Consider the following 21,846-nt stretch of genomic DNA (forward strand, 5'->3'; position numbering starts at 1 on the left):
GCACCCGCCGCGCTGCTGGGGACAGCGAGCGGCCGGTACCCTTACCCAGCCGCCCCCCACCCCCCGCTGCGGGGCCGGGGGTCCCGGGGGCAAGATCCCAAACATCTCACCCCCTGGAAGGGATCAGACCTCCCCTGGCAGGCGGCTGGGCATCCTCATCCCCCTGCCTTTTTTTTGGGGGGTGGGGGGATGTCCACAGGGCTCTGGGTGCCTCCAGCGCACCCCGCAGTGCATCCCCCTGTTGCAGGCGGGGACACGTCCCCTGGGCATAGGCTGCAGCTCAGGTTTGGGGGTTGCTGCGTGTGCACTGGGGCAGGAGAGGAGAGAGAGGAGGGGAGAGCAGGAGGCTGCTTTTGGGGAGCACTTCCCACATGGGCACTGAGAGCTACAGAAAAGGGCCGGGAAGAGGAGGATTCCCCTGCCGCCTCGTTGGCCTGGTGCCCTGCACCACCCACCAGCGCTCACAAGGATGCTCAGGAGATGGGTTTTCCCCAGTGCTCATCAGGACAAGGGGCCATCAAACACCAGGAGGTTCCTTCCCCATCAGTTCACAACCAACTTCCAGAGCAGAAACCAAGGAGAGAGACGACCACGGGCTGTCAGCCCTCCTTTATGTCACCAGACACGCTCCCCACAGTGCTACAGAAATGTGTTTCCCAGGGGAAGTAATGCAAGAGCATCTCCAATGCAGCCAGCAAAGCCAGTACAGCCACATGTTTGCCAGGCAGGCAAGGCTGCAGCAGCCCCTTCCCACTGCCTGTGCAGATGCACGCAGCCACCCCTGGCCCCTCTGGCTAGGGCAGGGCTCCCAAATTCCGTACGGACCCTTTCACAGGCAGCACTCTCATCCTTGCCTGGCATCGCCAGCAGCCAGGGTACCTTTTCACTGCAGGGCTGCAGGAGCTGGGTGAGGGTCCCAGCCTGCCTGCAGCGGGGTCCCAGCCCGCTGGGAGCTGACACCCCAGGGACCCCCTATCGCCTGAATCACGTTGGGGTTGCTGCCGCCCAGTTTCAGCCTCAGGACCCAGCACCGGTCACTGTGACTCCCCTCTCCTGCTCCCTGCCTGCTCCGGCCCTGGCGCTGAGACACAGCCCAGCGTATCCTCATCCCACGGGGAACCCAAGTGGGCGGCACAGCTGGCTGTGCCTCCTCCCTTAGCACAGGCCCTGACAAAGCGTTCCCCTGCACCGATGCCTGCATCATGCCCCTGGTATTTTCCTCTTGCTAAGCCACTGCTCTATTTTTCCCCTCCTTACCCTTCAACCTCCCTTGCGCTCATCGCATGGCCAGGGCTCCAGCTTGCCTGCTCCACGACTCCCCTCTGGCACGGCTGTGGAGACCCCAGCACAGCCCTTGCCATGGCTTTTTATTCCCCGAGGCTGAGGAGAGCTCAGGCAGAGAGACTTACTCAGCCAAGGATTACGAGGAGGACAACGCACGCTGCCCGGCGTCTGCAAGAGCCAAGGATGCTTCAGCACCTATTTCAGCTGCTGCTCCAGTGAGTCTCCCCCCAACTTCTAAAAAGTTTTTCTCAATTCCCTTTGTAAAGGTCTCGCAAAGCAAATCCTTCCTGGCTCTCTGCCTCCCTCACCACCAGACATGAAAAGCACTCGAGTTTTTCCCCGGGTAACGCGGGTAAAAGCCTCCAACATCAAAGGCACCACACAAGATTTATCCCCCCACCCCGTCCCTCCCATGCAGCAGTGCTGGGGCTGCCTCCCTTGAAAGCACCGCAGCCTCGGTGGTTAAGGCGCTGACTGCACTCGAGACATAGTTTTCATTTTTTTCTGTCCTTTTTCTGGGTTTTTTTGTGTTTTTTTTTTTAAACTCAGCCACAAACTGGGGAACTTGGGGCAAATCTGAGCCAGATTTCCTTTGGGGGCAACGTGAATAGCATGGTGCTGATGGGGGTTTGCCCGCTGTCTGGCGTGCGGTCACCCGAGGAAAAGGGGAATAAAAATATTCCCTGTGCCAGTCCTGTCTGCTCGTTGCCCGGCATTAAAGGAAGCCACTAAGTGTCCTGGAGCAAAAACACAAGCACCCTCCGAGCAAGCAGATTCACATGCATTTCTCAGCAGCCTCTACAACTCCGTTCCTCCATTTGCAAAACAGAAACAACATCTCTCCCCCTTTGCGAAGCACTTTAATATCTCTACAGCAAAGCAGGGCAAGGGAGGGGTGTTTACCTTCCTGGAAACAGGGAGCAGCATTTACACCCAAAACAACAACAGCCTCAGCACAAAATACCGGGGGAGAGGGAGCAGTTGCAGACGCAGCAGGAATGGCCGTGGATTCGGAAGACGAGGAGAACTAGAAAATAGCTTCAAACACCGCAGGGATTTCAAAAAGTCATAGGACCACATGGTTTCTTGGCCCATTTAAGAGCGTTCTTCATCCCTTCATCCCACACAGCAGTTGTTCCTGCCAGATCACCGCCTGCCCAGGCTGCTAGGTTAATTTTATTGCTGGAACATTGAAACAACCTTCATTTGCAGGGGGGAGGTGGGAGGGCTCTGCCGTTTAACACTTGGCTGCGTTCATGCTGTGATTAATATCACCCGATGCACAGATACCAGATGTTCTCGGGGCAGGCTGGAGCGTATCCTAAATTGCACCAAGATGGAATTTTTGGGCAATTTTCAGGGAGTGCTGAGGGCAGGCACTAATGGGAGAGCAGAGATTTACACAGATACGCCAAAAAAAAAAAAAAAGCCCGTGGGGTTATGGCATCGGTCATAACCCCTGGGCTGGTTGCAATGCCATGAGCTGCACTTCTTATAATAAACAGCTTGTCATTTTGGGGGCAATTACTCCAATTCCTGTTATTCAGTGGGTCACAAGCCTCTGATTTCCACGTGTTCACAGCAAAATAGACTTCGGTTTTGCCACTGCATCTGCTGCCCCCTCCAGAGCTTCAGCTCCAGGAGGGAATTGATGGTCCAGGAACAGCAAGCACTCATAAGGTTTGACCTCTCCATGCTGCTTCCCCAGGGTCCTACTGCAAGCCCACTCCAAAGCAACCCCCCCCGACCAAGCGCCTCACTCCATCAGCAGCTTCTCCCCACCCCTGCGGGCTGCCCGCTGGGAGGAGCGCTCCAGGGTCACCTACATGGGCGTCCGTTTAATTAGAACCAAATCCTATCGCATTGGAAACGGGGTCATTCCAACTATTTGGAGGCCACGCGCTGCCCTGCCATACAGCTGACCTCCATCAGGGGGACTTCTCCTGGCCCTTTGCTGGGTGCAAGGTGACGGGGTGCAACTGCTCACGGCGAGCGGAGCCGAGACCGGTGGCCTGTCCATCTCCAGTGTGATGCAACTCAACGCTGGCTCGAGGAGGGGGAGCACCTCACTGTGCCGAGCGGCCACGGAGCAGCATCTGCGGCAAAGTCTCTCTGCAGCTTCGCACCCAGCGACCGTGGCTCTGTGAGCACGAAGGGGCTGAACCGGCAAATACTGAGGTCCAAATCAGGAGGGAATTTGCTGGGGTATCTTCAGCACGGCAGAACTACAAGATGCCCAGAAACCCCACCACGGGATTTCAGTGACCTCTCTTCTCTGCACCCTTCCTGCTGATCCCACACATGGGCCATGGCTGATGTCCTCCGAAAATGAATTCAGGCAGTCCCAGGACCTGCTGGTTTTCTCTTTTCCTCTTTGCCTGGGTGTGGGAGCTTGGAGCTGAAGTTTGGGTCATTCTCAGGTTCCCCAAACCAGGGCATCCCCGTAACCACACAGAGGTGGCCAGGCTGTGGTTCACACACATTTCCCAAACCAGGGCATCCCCGTACTTAATACGTAACCACACTGAGGTGGCCAGGCTGTGGTTCACACACATTTTGACAGCGCTGGGTGCTGCTGACTATGTGACTGGTGGCAACCACTAGCACCGGTGTCACCAGGGCTCATACCATAGGAAACAAACTAGAGAATAAAAAGAGGGTCCAGGGCAGAAAAAAATAGTGCTAGCTGTGCCTTTGCCATAGGCATGAAAAGAAGCAACAAAAAAGAGCATTTCCCCTCCCTGAAACTCCATGGGTCCCCGCTGCTGGAGTCGGACACGCTTGCTGCCGGCAGGGAAAGCGTGGGAGCGTGTCCGTGTCCGTGTCCCCGGGCAGGACCTGCAGCCACTGTGGGCGTGAGAAATCCCGCGTCCCATGGGGCTGCCTTTTTGTTTCTACTGAAACGGTAGGGTCTAGCTGACACCTAAAGCCTGGTTTGGGGGGTTCATTAGAGTAGGAAGGAAGGGTAATCTCTCTGCAGGCTCCCGGAAAGTCCCTGCTACAAAGGACTTCACCCAAGTGAAGTCTCTCTCTGTCTCTCCTCCAGCTTTTCCCCCCGCAGAATCGTGTTGTGCATACAAAACCATTGTTGAATTGTGAATTTACACCCAGAAACCAAAAGTAAAAGACCTCTGTTATTCACTCCTTTAAGCAAAGGTTAAATCCAACCAAATACATCAGCTTTCGTGGACAGGACGAGCGTTTGGCAGCCAGCGGGAAGGAACGGGAACGTGGGAATTCCTCCTACGACTTGGCAATGAGCTCTTCCCCCAGCACGGGAGCCCTCTGGGGTCTGTTCAGCCTCCGCCAAGCTAAGAAAGCCCCTCATTCAAGCGCTCGGTGATCTCACAGGACATCCTGCAGCCCAAGGAGGAGTTTGGAAGAGGGGCGGGATGGATTCAAGCTGCCTAATTGCTGGAGAAAGAGAGAGGAAAGGTGGGGTGGCAGAGCTCGATCAGAGATGTCTTAACCTGCTGTTTGGAGAAACACCTCTCTTCCTACTGACTACAGAAGGGGTCTACAGCAAATTAGCTACCAGGTCATCCGTGCTAAGCTGTAATATGAAGTCTGCCTGTGATGGGCTCTATCACGACATGAAAGAAGCCACACTGATATTTCCAAGTCCCTCCTTTTATACCTAGAGGCATTAAAAAGCAGCAGGCCAGGGGAACAAGTGCATGATGGCCCGCGATCTGTGCACGAGCTGTTGGGGAGAAGTATACTCCTCTCCTAGAAAAGGCTCTGGTGTTTCTGTCCCTGCCCATGCGCACATGGCGAGGGGACGTGCCTGGCCCGGCCCCTGTGTGCTCCCCGCAGCAGGAGGACTTGGGCAAGCTGTGGCAAGCCAAGCTCTGCCGAAGGACAGCTGGGGTTTGGGTGCAGCCACAGATGGTGTTGGATGTGCAATACCCCAGGTCCAAAACGCTCATGCTGGGCACCTTCATCTAGCACCACCCCAACACCAACCCAGGCCCTGAGGCTCTCTAAAGATTAATAAGGACACTTAACTCCACCGGAGCTCCCAGGCCCTCAGTGCAGCATCCAGTCCCTTTCTCCCTCGCCCCAGCTACTCCCGTCATCCCACTCCCCATGACAGGGCACATCTTGGCTTTTGGTGCTCTTCCAGCATCAGGGTGATGGGGCAGTGCTGTGTTCAGAGACACAGAAGAGCCAAGACATACGTCCTAAAAGGTATTTAGGCACCTAATTCCAATTTTGGTGGCTGTAACTCCCCCCGAGAGATTTCAGTGTATGTATAGAAGCACCAATATTTGAGAGACATTTAGGGGCAGACCTGCAGCACAATCACACCAGCAGTCTGGAGCTGAGTGGGGAACGGAGCGCCCAGCGCCTGCACCCAGGTCTCACCATCACCACTCCACTCTGCGCAGCGTTACGTATACATAGACCAAGACCAGCGCTCAGCACCGAGCACGGTGCGCACATACGCATGATGGAGGCCAGGAAGGCAGATGGTTGCATTTGCTGGGAGAGGTGGGGCACCCAAATTAGTAGCTGCTACTGAATAAGCTCTCAATGGATCATCAGGAACCATCACAGGAGCTGCTGGGGAGACAGTTGCCTCTGAGAAAGCAGAGATTGGCTTTAGGTGTGAATAAGAGAAACATTTTGTCAGACCTACCACGCGTGCCTGGCTCACGTTTTGATTTTGGGGTTCATTTGTACCTCTTTGGCTCTGTTACACCTAATCCCCACCTTTACAGCACCCACAGACCTAACGTTGTAACAGCAGATCATACTTTCTGGTCCAGTGGAAGGAGATCCTTTCATGGGATGTATTCAGAGCAACTCCTCTGAACACAAACCCACGGGACACCAAGGGTCCCCCCCAGCCTTGTCTCCATTTCCTACAAGGACTGGAGAAGGTGGCTAGGGGATGCTCCAGACTGCAAGTCCCACAGGGTCCCCCCACAAGTACCCGAGGAGGGGAGGCAGCACCCCCTGACCCACAGCAACATGCGTCCCTGGCTCTGATGCACCAGGCGCCGCGCACCATGCCAGCTTCCCAAACCCTCGTCTCAACATGACCAGCACAAAGCGGCAACCAAGCTGAGCCCCATCACCCCATGAAACCACAAGGGCCCCGCAGCGACCCAAGTGCCGCTCAGAGCTACCCTCCTCCCCAGGCAGCAGCGTGGCTGCGATCTGCAGATAAAGGCAGTGGCTTCGCTCTGCGACGCTCGCAGCCTCTTAAAGGTCACGGGCCCCGTTAGGTTTGAGGTTTTCAGTTCTGCAGGATATAGCTCTCGTTTCTGACACTCTCTCGTAGCCGAGAGCAGAGCGCGCTGCTGACTTCAGCATATCCCTGGGGGCCCAGGTCCCCCCACATCCCCGCAGCACAAGCAGTACTCTTGGGGCACCGACCATCAGTCACATTTTTGGTACTGAAGGAAAAGCATCATTGAGGGCTCCAAGAACAGACCCCCAGATCCAGAGTCTGGGATCATTCAAGCAAGGGCTGGGACGCAAACTTATTTTTTAGATGAAGAGCAATGGGCGAACCAGCTGTGCCTCCAACCTCACCAAGGGAAAGCCTTCTACGCAAGGAAAGCCGTGTCCTGCCAGGACGCTGGATAAGTCAAGCTCCTCCAACCCCCATCACAAATCAGCCCCATCATGCGAGGGGAAGGAATTTTAGGAAACAACCCTGCTGGAGAGAAGGGCTGGGGGAAGAAGCCACCGCAGTGCTCCTGTGGTCTTTTATGTCCCTGGTAACTCATTTACTGGCAAGGCCTCCACCCAAATGATGCATGAAGCACCTCAGCTCCAGCAAAGGGTCCCTGTGAGTAGGAGAGAGGTTACTCATCAGGTATCGCTGTGTCTACTAGAAGAATCAAAACCCCCACAGCTCAGCACCCCTCCTTCGCCCTGTGCGCTGGTGAACAGGGACCAGCAGCCACGTCCCACCGGACTCTTCCTAGAGGCCCAGCACACAGACCCCAGAGCTTCTGGAAAGCATCCTTAAAATAACCACTCTAACAGCCCTCCAGGTTGCCAGGACCAGGAAATAGGTAAAGCCTAAGGCACGAGAAACAGGAATGCAAAGTCAAGGCATGAAAATACCTGTTTCTTCTCTTTTCATCTCACAGGTTTTGTGTGTCCTTTGGGGACCAAGGAGTACCGACTTCTGACACCTTGGCCAGGCCAAGCTCTCTTGGTCTTTGCCCTCTCGAGGGCAAAGGCTGGGTGCTGGGTTTAGCCCTTGGGGGCTGCGGGCAGGTCCAGCGCAGCCCCACTCCACCCGGTGTGGGATGGATGTCCCTGCCCTTCCCATTCCATCCCTCTCACCCTGCAGGGCAGCGCGCACAATGTCTGAGCAAGGCAGGATCCCAGGGTCTCAAGAGACTTGCTAAAACTCACTCCTTGGGCCCCAAATTGCCCATTCACTTCAGATTTAAGAGAAGCTGAGTGATCAACTTTGGCCTCCCTATGGACCTGTGGTCCGGCGAGACAAGCACTCCCCTCTGCCCTGTGTGGAGCCTTTCAATGAGCTGTTTCCAAACCTCTTCCCAAACCTTTCCGTGCCTCTCCCACTGCTGCAGCGTCAGGGCTCCGCATCCCTCTGTGGGAGCCGTGGGAAGGAGGGCATATCCCGCGCGGGGACGCACTGGCCCACAGTTGCACAGAGGGAAGGGCTGGGACGGAGACCCTGCGGGTCAGCCAACAAGAAGAAGAAAAATAAATCAACCGCACAGCGATTTACACAGCGGCATTCGCTCCTTCCTGCAGACCCACATTTTCACCACAGCTGCTCAGCAGAAGCCAGTGACACTGAATCGCTTCAAGGGTTCCAGGACAACTCTGTGAAAGGATGTTTCCTTTTCCAATGAATTCCCCTCCATCCACCCTCCCCGAGGGCACCCGGAGCCCCATGGACCCAGGGATGCTGCGTGGGCAACTGCTTCACCGACTCCATCCGTGAGGTTTTGCTCTGGGATGGGGCGAGCAGGGCAGCAGCAGGCTTCGACCCAGCACTGTTTGGGACAGCAAAGCCTTTTCATCCCCCCCTGTTCTGTGTGACCACCTTCCTGGTCCCTGCACAGCATCGCAGCCACGTAGGCAAATGGGGATGGCTCTGAGGCAAACAACTGTATTTCTGTCCCAAAACAGATACAGCATCTGCCCCTCTGGTCCTGCAGCCCCAGTGCAGCCCCTCCAGCCCACCCCTCCACTCCTGCCCCCCCATAGCCCTGCCTGCACGAAGCCATGCTGGGACCAGGGCTGGCTCACACCCCCCGAGCTTTAACCAGCCCCAGCATGTTGTGCAAGAGCAGTGGGCACCACCGATGTATTACAGGGCTGCATACACAGCTTTCAGCCAGCTGTAACTACTTCGGGATTTAAATCAGCCTCGTCTTTCCCTCCCCCAAGTTTGCCGGCCAAAGCTTTCCCGGGGAAAAGCGCCCCACGGAAAAACTTAGGAAAACAAACAGGGTGTGCCTAGCCAAATCCCTAGCCCCAAGGGCTGCGCCGCTCTGGGTTTAGCGGGGTTATGTGCCATGGTGAAAGGTGAGCATCAGCAATCTGCATTACCGACCTCCCCAGGCACAGGGTGGTACTTACCCCTTCCTGACCCTGCAGAGCGGCCAGGACGCCCACCGCCCCACGTGAAATGGTGCAGGAAAAGAAGGGGTCAAGGAGAAAAGTCAGGGAGGAGGATGTTCGGAGCACAGCATAATGCTCCATTCATGGTAAACCCGCCCGAGAGGGCACCCACATGCTCTGTTTCTGCTCCTGGAGCTGGAACAACACCTCCCAAAGTGACTCAGGTCCCAGCACGGGCGTAAGAGGTCTAATTTTTCTTCCATTATGAGCAATTTTATGATTCTCAGTGACTGTTAGGAGGAAGTCGGTGTGAGTGAGCTCAGACCAGCCCAAGGTGCTGCAGAGAAAAGCTCTGAACCATACCCTGCTTGCTCTGCCTGCAGCCCCCACCTCATTCCTCCACTGCAACTGTGGGCTCCCAGCCACACGGTGTAGGTATTTTTTAGCCAACTGATAACATTCTGAATAAAATTACCTAAATCTCCGTGCTCCAACCAACAAACTGGGGTTTGGAGAAGCTTTCCATAACGGGGCAGTAATCCCCACCGAGCTGAATTACATCTGAAGATGCGACACCCATCAGAGAGCTCCAGCGAGGACCACCCTGCTCCACAGAACCGCTGCCCTCCCCTCCTCACTGCCTGCCCTTCCCCACGCTGCCTGCACACAAATACTCTCATTTCTTTTCCACCCTTGTGCATCTCTGTCCCGCACGGCCAGGCAGCTGCTATTCCCTGCCTGGCCAGGTAGATGGTGCTCAGCCAGCATGAAAAGGGAAATTATCCGGGCTGGAAGAATTAAGTTGCCTCTGATTAACCCAGTAACTCAACGTGGTTTCTGCCGACAGATGCGGAAGGCCCCACTCCAGCCCCAAACAAACGGGACCGATCAGATCCTGATCATCTATTTTAGACTTTCGCCTTTCACTTCGGGCTGGAAGGTGGCAGACAAACTGGTGACAAACATGTCATCAAAACCAGTGCTTTCCCAGCTCTCATTTTCTGCTGGCAATCCACCAAGCTGACGCTTTGCCCCCCACCTTTGACCCGCTCTCCCCACACATTTCCCACAAAACCAAAACACAGCAAAGCCCAGAGGAGCCGGAAAAAAATTGCCCATTTTTCCCCCTACAAAGTTGGGGGTGTGGGGGTCCGGGGGGGCACTGGCAGGGCCCCTCGTCCTGCCGGAAGCTGCTGGGTGCAGGCAGCGGGGGCGGGGGGGGTACAGGCTTTCCATCACATCACCCCAGGGTCGCTCTCCTCTGCCGTGCCGGATATAGGATGTCTAATATTTCTCCAGTTCTGTTTTAACACTCACACCATCTTGGGAGCAGGAAGCTTAAGCCATTTCCTGCAAGGCATTGCTCTGCCCTTCAAATACTTTCAGCTTTGGTGCAAGCTGTTTTAAAACCGAGCCTGGCAGCTGGAAGTGCGAAATCAGAGGAGGGGCTTGTCGAGGGAAAATTCAGTTTGCGAAACCTATCCAGTCCCCGCTGCCACAGAGCAGTAAAATAAATATTGCCGCAGGCAATAAAAGAGAAAAATTAATTTTGCATGTCTAAAAATGAGCAGAAAAAGCAGAAACTCAAAACAATGTTCTCTGTGTCCCTCCCAAGGGATGCAGCACTGTTGCCCAGCAGAAAGCCACAGCCATGTCCCCCCTTGTCTCTGCAGCCCGCAATTTGAGGCTTTCCCAGCTTTGCTCTTTCAGTGGAGCCCAAATGATGGCTTTGGTTTGCTCACCCTTCAAACGACCGTCCCATAGACCGTCTGTCCCACAAATGGGCTGAAATAACCCCAGAGAGACCCTTCCCACTCTTCCGAGCAGAGAAGTCAAATGTTCATTCCTTGAAGCTCCGCAGAGCAATTTCGGGCCGTGCCAGGGCAGAGCTGGAAACCCCGCAGACCCAGGTCAGCAAAGCTCAGCCCCATCCCCACGTCACCCCCTCAGCAAGGAGCAGTCACCGCTCAGCCCCATCCTTTCTCCCCCTGCCCGAGGTCACACGTGCAGAGGAAGGGTCCAGCCCTGTGCAGCATCCCGGAGAGCCCCTCTTCCAGAGAGGAGGACCCTGGCTGCGCTGCCCAGGGGTTTTTGGACAGAGCAGGACTGAGATTGAAGACTTTTGGATGGAGCCTATGCCGAGCAGGAGCAGCCAGGAAAAGGAGGGAGATAATACTCTCCTTTCTGCTTGCTCTGAAGCTAAGGACAGACACAGCCAACAGCACAAGCCCAGGGATCCCCTCTGCTACCACAACGGCTTTGCGAAGGAGATGCAGCACGAACCAGGCTGGGAGCCATGGGGCCAGGAGGGCAGCAGGGCCAGGCTCTCCTCTTGCTTCTTCCTCCTCTGCTCCTCTCTTTCATAACCTGTGATCCTTACTGCTTTCCTCTCTAACCAAACGGGGATTTAAATAAGGAGCTGGGTTTACTGCACTTCAGAGATGTGCCCAGGCAATGGAGAGGGGACGGCAGGGAGGAGCCAGATGGTGATGGAGAGCCCTGGGGCAGGAAGAGCGGCGTACACCGCTGCTGGTGACACCAGGACTAGCTTCAGCCCCAACACAAGAAAACAAATCCCCCAAGGTCCGACGCAAACACGGGCTCTGGGGAGATGCTGGATGATGGTGGCCAAGGGGGGAGGCAGACGGATGGCAGCCCATCACCTGCTGCTGTCCCTGGCTGCTCCAGCCCACATGTCACACGTTAGCACCGGTTATCTCCTCCCAGCTCTTCCTCTCCGGGCCGGGTGACATGCACGGACATGTGGCCTTGCTACAGGGAAACAAAGCCAAGCTCCAGGGCTCATGCAAAGGCCTCTGCATCACCGAGCTCCCCCCCAAAGAGCTGCTCCTTTGCAAGACTTCTCTGCCCAGGAAATGAAACCACGAAGCAGAGAGGAAACCCCAGAGCTCCTTCAGGGCCGCACAGGAACTTTCACCTCCCTACCTCAGGGCGCGCGTTCCTGGGCTGTAAATAAACTTTTATTTACTACACAAAGTAGGGCAAGGAGGACTGTTTCCCCAAGGGATGGTGGGAGGAACGTCAGCATTATGGCAGGATCTCAGGTTTCATCTGACTCCACATCGCGACTCCTGGAAACCTCAGTAGGGAACCACACAGGGCATGACAACACCTCTCCCGTGGCCACATCCCACCCAAGTACTGCTTGTCTCATCATGTCCAGTCCAAACAGGAATCTCTCTAGGGCACGGCTCTGCCCAGCCAACCTACGCCCAGGGCCGCCAGGTTTGGAGAGAGCACAGCTGAAGCAAATTCACCTCCCACATCCCACAGAGCAACATGCAACTGAGGTCCATCTTCTGCAGATGAACCATGATGGATCTAATGCTGCCCTCCTGGACCACCCGCATCTCCCTGCTCCCAGCACTGATGTGCTGCGTCATCAAGGTCTCCTCTGCATTTCAGATCACTGAACTACCTAAAGCCTGGGCATCATCCTCAGCACTCAACTGCGTCCTCTCGTCTTCTCCAAGGCCACCAAATCGGGTGTACAGGGGATCGCGGGGGCGGCATGACCCCAGGGAGGGCCTCAGCAGCCTGTGAACTCAGCCTCCCACTTCCACCCCCTTTATCTGCGCGTTGGGCTGCAGGAGGAAGCGAGTTCAGCCAGAGTTTGTCTAAACAATTATGTTTTATCAGAAAAGCTGCTCAGATCTACTCTTTTTTCCCAGGACAAATCTGGACAACTCCAAGGTAATCTCCATTCTCCTTCCTATCTGCGCAAGATGGAAGAAGGGGAGTAGGACATGAGGCAAAGAGCATCCAAACACCCCAGCAAGTGCCTGCTCCACCTCCCTCAGTATCAGCAGTCTCCATCACTCATAAATCAGGAGGCAGCATCCATCCCCACATCTGCTCCCCATACATCCAAAGTTTGCCTTCCAAATCCTTTTTTCCCCTCCAAACTACAGGTTTTTCAAATTGAAGAGAAAGCAGACTGAAGAGCAGAGTAGACTGGAGAAGGTTTTGATACAGAAACCATTTAATACCCTCCCTCTCCTCCTGGACAGCTAAGGACCTCTCTCTTTGTAGAGCACTCCAGTAAGCTGGGCAGAGCAGCTCCTCCCATCCTGCACGACCCCACTGTGCCTCTGCGACCAGGACCAGCAATTTCCTTATCATCACCTGAACCTCGAAGAAGACAGGACTCAATGCAAGGACCGAACCCGAGGCATCTTGCCACGTTCACCAGCTCCTTGTTACAAAAGGAGAAACTGGAGTGGGTTGAGGGATTCACCCGGACAATGAGCAAGTGAACAGCAAAGGCAGGATCCTGACCAGGCTCTCCTGACATCCAACCTTTTGTCATCTTCTCAGTGTTTTTCTGGCTCTCGGTCACTGAACTTATTTCCATTACAGATGGGAGTGAGTTGCCAGTGAACATCTCAAGTATGTCACGCATGAGATGGAGGACAGCAACCTCTACGCTGTAACAGCATGAGCCTGCGCATTCATAGCTTCAGAAACTGTAACCAGGGACTCATCCTGTATTTCCATGTACCAGAGCTGCAGAGAAGGGTTCAGAGGACACCACCATTTTGGTGCATCAGTAGAAAGCAGCACAGCCTCCCAGATCAGAGCAAATAACAAGCAGAGTAAACAAAAATACCCATCCAGAGTTATAACATGCAGGGGAAGCAAATACAGGCAGGGGCTCCAGCCCAAGGTGGGTAGGGCAATACCTGTGATGTCCCTCCAGATCTACCCATCACACATGAAATATGCCCCAGGTGCATTCGTGCTGGAGTTGAAAGCAATGCCCTACAATTTCAGACTTGTGAGCTACCATACAGTTGTAACTGAGAGAGCTCCTTTCAAGAGCTTCCGTCTCATTAACTTTTATCATTGCCCTCTCCTCCTAGGCACCATACACTTTTGGATTCCCATCTAATCTTCTTTCCCTGAGACCTCCCCAACCCGAGCTTTTCTTTGAGAGAGGGAAGGAATTTCTGTCCCACTCCATGCACAGCAAGAGAGGAAGACAGGGGAGAAGACAGAGCCATCATAAAAAGTTAAAGTACTATTGATAAGCATCAAAGACAGTCTGATCCGTGCGCTTAAGTAAATGATTGTCCACAGCGACCTGTTTGCAGAACAACCTGACACAAGGGGTTCGGGTCTGCTGGGGGGGCTGTCAAGCACTACTGATAACAAGGGATTAGTGGTTTGCACAGTTCTGTCCTGCTGCAACATCCCTTTTCACCTCCATCTCTTTGACTCTGGAAATAATATAGGCGGGTAAAATTTGTCTCGCCCAAACGGAGACATCTCCAGCTGAACTGATTGCGTAGGCTCTCTTTACATTCAGCAGAGAAAAATAAACACTTTGAGGACACAATTCACACCAGCTTAAGGGAAACATCCAGACGATTAGCTCAAGTGCAGACAGCTCAAGCGAGACAGGGTGAACGCCATGCAGTATGTATGGATGAAGCCATGTGCAAGGGATCTACTGGGAACATTCCCTGCAAAGGTCTTGCTCATAGATGGACAAAGATTGAATTCACAAAGAGACAAAAGGAGGTAGGTGCTCAGCTCCCACTAAATATTTTTGGACCCCTTGGAAACACTAGCCAGGGACCACTCTAGAGCTGCACCACAAAAGCCTCTGCAGACCCAGAATTCAGAGAACACCCAGGGGCTGGTAAGACCACCCAGCTCAGACGTAGCCTGGACGCTGTTTCTTGGGTTGAAACGCTAAACATAAATCCAAGGTTATGCTTATATTTGCTAGAGCATCAACAAACTTTGAACTTCAAGGTGTTGAAAGATGCTTCGTTTCAGTCATTCTTCATCCCTGTTGTAGAAATTGCCTTTGCTATGCAAAAACCAACCCACTGCTTCCACACAGAAGAAACTGCAGACAATACAAGTCAAGGAGGAGCCAAGCAACCAAAAATCCCCATGCTGTCACTCCTGAGCTGGCACAGCAACCTTAGATGGCTTGTTAAAATTATTTGCATTTCATAAATGTGTAAACATCTGCAAAGTTTTGTTGTTTGCAAAATGTTTTGGACCAGACCCTTCAGTCCAGCTTTGTCTCTCAATATGTCCGGTACTATCTTCATGCCAAGATAAAATGAAACAATTCAAGAGAGTGAAATATTTATGCGTGTGACCCTACAGAAATCCAGGGAACTTCTACACAGAGACCCATTCAGAAGACCAACGAAACGAATGGCCCAAATTCAACTAACCCAAAGGAAAGCAGCCCTCTCCCCAAGTCCCTCCTTTAAATCCTGTAACAGATGTAAGAAAAATTGGGCCCAAAGAAGTCTGAGCACAGGCTGCAATCCAAGACCAGCTGCTTCTTCCATTTATAGCCACATTCACTTCAGCTTCATCACAGCATCTTGGACAATACAAAAGTGTCTGTGTGCCTGTTTGTTTGCTGGAGGAGTAAAGAACACAACTGGCTTGCTGTCAAGTTATCTTTTTTGCTCACCACAACTTTTGATCTTCTCAAAACAAAGTTATCGCTCTATAATCTCAATTCAGTTCCTCAAGTCCTCTTACACAGTTTATAGAGTTGGCACTGTACCCAGCCTATGGTGTCCCTTCAACTATGGGCCAACAGAAACATCTCAGGCAGTGACAGAGGTCTAGAAATAGTTTAGAAGAAAATGATTTCTTAACCACAGAAGGTTCATCACCATTGCCATTGCTTCCCTCCCCCAGCAGACAGCAGAGAAATCACAAAATGAGTGGCCAGGCCTTACTGCAGGAGATCAAAGCAAACCCTTTGTTTTATCTTGGTCAAGATAACGGATTTTATTTGCCTTATCAGCCTGTAGGATGATTAACCTAAATGTGAGAAAGCTTGAAGATGCCAAAGGAGTTGATGGGCGAGGAGCATGTTCCCCAACATGACTGCCATGGGCTCCAGACGTGCAGATACCGCAAGATAAACAGAGAAGCTCTTGGGTCTGGTTCGTACACGCCACCCTCAGCCAGGGCTGCATCTCCCATCACCTTCCAGTGTCACTTATACGTACGCAAATCCAACGGCAGGCAGGAGCGCTCACCCACGTTTCTCAGCGCATCAAAGGCACCTCTCCGCCCAGGGGCTGCCTGGAAGGCAGCGGCTGCCCCGGTTTGCATGCATGGAGGTGCAGAGCCAGGAGAGTCCTGCAGCTGCACAGGGCTCACACCCCAACACAAGGAGCACAGACCCCACGAGCCTGCAGAGAGCCGACTCTCCAGGTGCCGTGCAGTTGGTCACCTTCTGCCTGGAACAGGAGGCTTTGACCTCTACAGAGACATATCCAGCCTTAGATGCTTCCTGCAAGGTTCAGGAAGCAATGGCATAGCCCACAGACCCAGCCTAGCAATGGAAGACACCTGCCAGGTCGTTAAGCCCAGCACCAGGAGGACTCTGCAGCTCAGCATCCACGGGTTTGCCCTCTCCTGGTCTCAAACGACGTGAGGCAGGGGAGGGAAGTGGGAACTGTAATGTTTCCTATGGGAAACTATTCCTTTGCATAATGAATCTCCACTGGGGAGATCACTGCTTTCCCTATGGGTCCTCAGGGACTTCCAACAGGGCAAACGAATTCTCCGTGTGATTTCACCTGGGTCTGGCTGCCTGCGCTGAAGACTGGGGACAGGCAGGCTTGCTGCCTGGGGTGTAGCCTGCGTGGCTGGAGCACCCACATGGGACCGTGATGGCATCTATATAAACTGTGCCCGTGCAGACACAACGAATGGGACACGTGAATGCCAACATGACCAGAGCTGAACACGATGTAATGAGTTTGGGGACAGCGTTCCTGGGGGACAAAGATGTGCAGCAGAAGTACCACCACATCTACATCACCTGGCCTCCTTCCTGACATCCTCGGTGCCCAAAATACACCCCAAAAGGAACTGAGGTGTGCTGGCTGCTCCCTGCCTAGCCAGGGACATAGTGCATGGTGGGAGAGGGAAAGCCAAAAGTGCCCGGCCCCCCTGCTGCCCTCCCCGTGCGGGCAGGAGGCCGTGCACGTGGCATCCCGGATCAGGCAGTGTCTCCGCGATGGGACGCGATCGTCTCCCCCGCACACGCTCTCGTTCCTTCGTTCCAAGTCACTGGCGCTGCAGGTCTCCTTTTTTCCAGATTATCTCATTTTTGGCACCTGAGTTCACAAACTGGGAGTCCGTGTTTCTCACTCAGCCCCTCCATTTGGTATCTCGGGCTGTAGGCACCTTCCCGTTAAAAATAATAACAACAACAACAACAAAAAAGACTACCCATAATCTAGCCCAAATGTGTCAGCTAGTTTTAAGGAAATGTTTCTCTACAGCTTTAATCTCTTTGTACAGTTAAATTACTGTGCAGCTCAGGGAGCTGGAAATGATTACTCACTGCATCTCCACTCCAGCTCTGGCTTCTTCATTGCGTTAATAGTCATTCAAATCCCTCTAAACCCCCAGTTCCAGCAAGGCAGCCCAGCCCCGCGCTCGGCGTCACCCTTGCAGGACAGCGCAGAAGAAAAGTCGCCCCGAAGCTCGGGCGGCTTTGCTTCTCCATCCCTGGGTGTCCATGGCGGGATGGAGGCTTGAGGCTGTCTGGGGGAGCACTGAGCTGCAGCCTCCACCACAGCTTCCCCAGCACACAGCAACGGGTCCCTGGTTTTCGGATACGGCCTTCGCAAGGAGCTCTGTGGATCTGAAAGCTTGCTCACTTTATTTTTTTTTTTTTTTTTTTTTAATTTTAGCTCAACTCTACGGGAGCCTTTAAAATAGCAAGTTCTAAAGAAAAGGCTTTCCATAGGGGTCCCAAGGCTGGAAAAAAAAGTGAAAAAGTTGAATTGCTTCACCCTCCTGATGTCCCCTTGCTTGTTGTGCAGCAAAAGAAGTAGGGACCCTGCTGCTTTTTACAAGGCGCCTGGCACCCTGCATGGCTGTCCCAAAGGGGGGGCATCAGGCAGCAATGAGAGAAAGACTCCAAAAAGCTGGAAGCTCAGACATGGTTCAGACCGTTTTGCACATCACTGTGGATCAGTGCAGAGACGCGCTTAATCCAGGCTGATGGATGTGACATTGCAGAGGAAGGTCAAGTCCCTGTTTTAAGTGAAGGTTCCCATTATTCATTATATCTGCCTTGATTTATCTAACCAAGCTCCTGGGCATCCTTGCGAGAAAGGACCTTGAGGGAGGAGAACTGTGGCCCTACCAGTTGCCAAGAGCAGGAAAATGGGGCGAGGGCAGGAGCAGGCAGCAGAGCCACGGTGGAAAGCGTGCCTTGCTGGCAGTGTGCCGTCCCTGGGGCAACGTGACCGCAGCAGCTTGTGTCAGAGACAAAAAGGATCATCAGATCAAACTGGCTTCCATTTCTCATCTGGGATCGCTCCTCATGTGTCACCTGAGATCCCAGCACTGAGCCTTCCCCACAAATACAAACAGGTTCAGATCTGGGGGGAGCCGAGATGGAGTATTAAACTGACGAGGAAAACGTTAACTTTTCTGGGACCAACAATGCCTTCCCCCCTGACCCCGACCACCACCGGATTGCAAGGAACAACAGAAGAACATGGCATTCAACCACACATGCACAGCGTCAGCGACGGGAGGCACCAGTGGAAGGGGACGCTCAGGCAGGAGGACGCGGCAGGATGAGCCATGATGGGCTCAACACGGCTCTTCCTGAGGATTGGCCTGCCCCACATCCAGCTCGGGGAGAGCCCTCAAGATCCCTCCTTTGTGAAGGGCCAGCGGATGTCTCCAAATGAAGTATTGCTGCTCTCACAACGATTCCCCTTTCCTCTCCTGGGCAGCCATGCTCAGCCTGCCATGGTGGAAAGGAGCCTGGTGAGGCTGCCCCCCTGCCCAGGGCCGTGAGGGACATCCCAGGCAAAGCCACTGCTTCAGAGCAAGCCAGGGAGGAGGAAGAGGGTCAGAAGCAGGAGGCGATGGGGGCTGAGCAAGCCAGCACCCCACCGGCTGCAACGCCAGCAAGGGTCACCGAAGCAGGACCCGGCCACCGCACCGGTCCCGCAAAGGCAGCAGGATGGCAGCCCAGGCAGCCGGGGGCACAGCCACCTGCCTCAGCCCCCTCCTGCCATGCCGGCTCCTCAGCGTGGAACCAGCTCCGGCCACGCTGGGGCGGGCACCGCACGCCCTGCTCAGACCTGCCCTCCCGGCGCAAAGGCAGGAACGGCCTCAGCCGCCAGCTCCAGCCTGGGCCAGTGCCCCAGGGCTGGGAGTGAACCGCTGCCCACGGCAGGAGCTCGGGAGAGGTTATCACCACCCACGGGTGGTGGTCATATTTGGATATTAAGATTTGGTAAGTCCTACACAGTGAAGACAGACTCCTGAAGTCTCCGAGGCTGCGGGTTCAGAAACAGCACTTCCCTTCACCTTTTTTTTATGTTTATTTTTAATTGCTTGTGCCTCTTTCTGCCCTTTGCGTATTCTCCCCTTGCCTACACCCACTGCACAACCCTGCTCAGATTTCTCTGGACGACTCTGACTATAGCAATCCATGTCGCCCAGTCATCCCATCACATTTCCTTGTCCCAGCTGGGGAGCACCAGCCACCTTGGGGACATGAAGTCCAGCTTTGCCCAGGATGCTGGTGCAGTGGTACATCGCACCCGTGATGTGCACCCGCGTCCCGTTTCCCTATCACCAATGGCCCAACTCAGCGTTAAACCTGCAGAAGCGCAGCCAATGCTCCCCAGGGAGTGCAGGAGAGCGTGAGAAGGACTCAAAGAGGGAGAATAGGGATGGGGAGGAATATTTCTTGCTCTTCTGCCCCACAAAGACACCTCCTACCCTCCTCCCACCTTGAGAACCACGGCTCCAGAGCGGGCTCAGCCCACACCACCAGCCACGCCGCCCTAACGAAGCTCAGCACTATAATTATTCCTTTCCTTTGTGGTTTGCTCTGAACTGCCGAGCTCTCGGCAATTGCCCTTCTCCGACCGGCCTCTTCCTGCACAACACGCTCTCCTGCATACCTTCGGCAGCAGGACGAGAGGTTAAGGGCAAGGCAGCTGGGCCCCGGCAGCTGGGGGAAGGCAAGTCCCAGCACAGGGCTGAGGGCAGCTGGAGGCAGCTGTCTGCATCCCCTGCTCAGCTGTTTGCGCTGGAGAGCCACCGAGCAACGGGATCGAGGGGCACCCAGTGCCATGGGAGCATCTCTCGGGTGCCCCAAACCCTGGGAGCAGCGAGAGAGAGCAGGACTTCATGCCACGTGCTGCCTCTGCTGCAGACATCAGGGAGCCAGCATTTTCACTTGGGGGGTTGTGGTGGGGCCAGAGCTGCAGTGGAGCTGGCGAGCGTCAGCAACATGTCTGCACCCATCCACAGGGCTCCCTGAGGGTCCCTGCGCAGCCTCCCCAAAACTCCTCCATGTGCTTACACCAACGACAAGGAAAGATGCCATCCACCTGCCCAGCATCACTCCAGGGTGGGTGTTGTGGACCAAGCGGAGGCGTGCCCTGAAACAGGGTCCTGCATGACAGCAGCCCAGGGCAACCTCGAGTCATGGTGATGGAGGAAGTTGGAGATAACTGGGAAGGGGACACGGGCTCTGGCAGTGACTCTGGGCTGTCCGTCCGTGCTGACACGGAGGAAGGAGGAGCCGGAGCCCTCCCTACCCCTTGTACTTTGTCTCCTGGCTCTTCTTGGAGACATTTAGACTGAAAGCCCCTTTTGTACCAGTACCAAGGGCTGGCTCGCTCTGCAAGGCAGACCCCAGACAGCTGGGCTCTTGGGTAAAACTCATCCCCAGCAGCTGTCCTGGGCTTCTGGAGTCCTTTTTGCTGCAAAGGGCCCTCCCTCTCCCCCCCAGGCAGCTGGGGGATTCAGCAGCTTAGATGGTCTTCTGCTCTTAAAGTGCCCAACCATCCACCATTCAGAGCTTGGGAAGAAGCTCAGAGCAGCCCAAACCCAGCAGGGTGAGGCCGAGTACCCACCCACGGGAGAAGATGGGCCTCCTGGGCACCATGCACGTGGCGGCTGGGGACAGAGAGCCCATAAGGGAGACCCAGGCTGAACCCCATCACTGGGCTGGGTCTTAGAGTTCAGCCATGCCCAGCTGGAGTTGGACCAACCTGCTCCCTGCTGGAGGCGTTTGTCCACTCTTGAAAACCCAGCTTAGAAAAGCCACACCTAAGCCATACACATGCACAGTGAGAGAAACCCACTCAAGTCTTACGGGTTCAATATCAGCTCCACCACTGACTCCTAATTTGATTTTAGACCATGCACACACCCCAAAACCTGGCCTCTCCGCAGACCCAGTTACTGCCCTGTGACCGGGGAGAGGAGATGGAGCAGGGGACCATCCCATGGTGGGGCGAGACAAGGGTGCGTAGTCCAGCTCCGGGGCCAGGTATGGACCTCCCAGGTCCTGGCTTGGCCACCACATGCCATCCCACAACCCCTGGGGAGAGGCACAGGGTGGGGAGGTGGTGCCCTCCAACTGACCGCTGCATCCCTCGCAGGAGAGAGCTCGTGGGTGATGGGGAACAGAAAATTAATTAACAGGCCAGAAGAGGAAAAAAAAAAAATCTCCAAAACATCAGGGAGAATAAATGACGGCTGGTGGGGGAGGGAAGCTGGCTTTAATACAGGATTAATCGAAAACAAGATAGAGCTAATATAAGCCAGGGCTCCAGTTTAATAGTGGCTCTGGTCCATGTTATTAGACTTTGGCTCCAAGGCCAAAAAACCCTGACTCCCGCTAATGAAGAGGCGAACAACAAGCCATCACAACAATGCTTCCACAACCACCGCCTCTCCAGCACCTCAGAGGCTTTTCTAGATGCTGCACAGGCGGGTGTGTCCGCACACGGGGCCTGAGCTGGCAGAATTGTCATTTTCTGCAAGCACCCAGGCTTTTGGCATTTTCTTTTTTATTTCCTTATAGGCTTGATAGCATTTTTTATTCAAACTGACAGCTCTTTCAGCCAGGATAAACCCAAAGATAACAGCCATGTATGTAGACACATCTGAGCACAGATGCAAGACCAGCCTCGAAAGGCATCA

At 54.4% G+C, this 21,846-nt stretch overlaps 1 protein-coding gene across 1 annotated transcript in view; it reads right to left on the reverse strand.

The window, feature by feature from the left end:
- SEPT9 (septin 9) overlaps positions 1-21,846 on the reverse strand; it is a 65,835-nt gene that overhangs the window by 43,560 nt on the left and 429 nt on the right. The gene's annotated exons all lie outside the window — the stretch shown is intronic.

The sequence above is a fragment of the Aptenodytes forsteri genome, unplaced genomic scaffold (genome assembly GCF_000699145.1).
Source record: "Aptenodytes forsteri isolate BGI_AS27 unplaced genomic scaffold, ASM69914v1 Scaffold243, whole genome shotgun sequence".
Taxonomy (NCBI): domain Eukaryota; kingdom Metazoa; phylum Chordata; class Aves; order Sphenisciformes; family Spheniscidae; genus Aptenodytes; species Aptenodytes forsteri.